The sequence below is a fragment of the Laetiporus sulphureus genome (genome assembly GCF_001632365.1).
Source record: "Laetiporus sulphureus 93-53 unplaced genomic scaffold LAESUscaffold_70, whole genome shotgun sequence".
Classification (NCBI taxonomy): domain Eukaryota; kingdom Fungi; phylum Basidiomycota; class Agaricomycetes; order Polyporales; family Laetiporaceae; genus Laetiporus; species Laetiporus sulphureus.
The window spans coordinates 138,949-140,500 of record NW_024468579.1 but is presented as its reverse complement, the minus strand read 5'-3'; positions in this window follow the sequence as shown (position 1 = coordinate 140,500).

Sequence of the window (1,552 nt, the reverse complement as noted above, 5' to 3'; positions counted from 1 at the left end):
CTACGTCCTTCTCCATTGGGTACGATACTTGATGATGTCGAGGAAGGCGCAGTGAGCAAAGCTGAGGTCCGAGACAGAGAGGCGAGAGGTGAGAGGTGAGAGATGGGAACAGGCGCGAGGCTCCCCGATCGGCAGTGAAATCGGCAGCAAGAGTGGCTCGAAGTACACGACCTGGAGGGTCGCAAAGGGCTCCGTTCGCGAAAACTTTTGGCATGCATGTAGTGGAAGGGTATAGTGAGAGGTCGCAAGCAGCGCCTAGCAGATAGAGTGGAAGTAGGGCGAGAAGAAAATAAAATGAGCTACGCATGAAGCGGGCGCTTATCGAGTGAGCTTAAAGAACAATGCATAGAAAGAAAACCGGAAGGTGAAAATACATGGAATTTTTAGATGATGAGGAGGATATGCATACCTAGGGGTCGCAAAAAAGAAAAGAAATTTACAGCACCTGTGCAAGTTGTTAGACAATATTCTATTCACAGTTGACAGAGTGCAAAAACGTACCTGATTGCGCAAGCTTTCGCGCATGATCCATTGCGTCAATTGATTGCGACCCTTTTGTGACCCCGAGATTGGATGCAGAGCTTTCGAATGAGATTCTTTTCAAGACAATAAGAGGAGAACTTCAGAAACTAGAAGGTGCGCACGGAGGGAGGCCGAATGTTACATTCGGCCCGGGTTAAAGTACTAAGGAATGCGCGCGATTCTCAAAAGACGACTCACCTATCAGCTAAGACCTCTGCGTCCTTCTGCATCGCGTAGGGTACTTGATGATGTCGAGGAAGTCGCAGCTAGCAAGGGTGAGGTCCGAGATTGAGAGGCGAGAGGTGAGAGGCGAGAGGTGGGAACAGGCGCGAGGCTTCTCGATCGGGGAGGGAAATCGGCAGCAAGAGCGTATCTAAGTACACGACCTGGAGGGTCGCAAAGGGCTCCGTTCGCGGATATTTTTGGCATACATATAGGTGAATGGTATAGCGAGAGGTCGCAAGCAGCGCCTAGGGGATAGAGTGGATGTACGGCGAGAATAAAATAAAATGAGCTACGCGCGAAGCGGGCGCTTATCGAGTGAGCTCAAAGAACAATGCATAGAAACAAATCGGACGGTGAAAATACTTGAAATATTGATATGATGAGGACGATATGCATTCCTAGGGGTCACAAATAAAAAACGGAATTTAGAGCACCTGCTCAAGTTTTTAGAAATATTCTAGTCACAGTTGACAGAATGCAAAAACTTACCTGATTGCGCAAGCTTTCGCGCATGATCCATTGCGTCGAATGATTGTGACCCTTTTGCGGCCCCGAGAATCGAAGCAGGGCTTTCAAATGAGATTGTTTTCAAGAGGATAGGACATGATCTCGAGGAGCTAGGAGGTGCGCACGGAGGGAGGCCGAATGTTACATTCGGCCCGGGTCATATAGATAGTTCGCTCGCGCATATCTATTAAGAATTCCCCGCATTGAACATTATTACTACTTTAACGTATACATTTATTGTTATTAATTGTTTCCCATGTACTACTGTGAACGGTTTTGCCTAACAAATGCGCGGCAA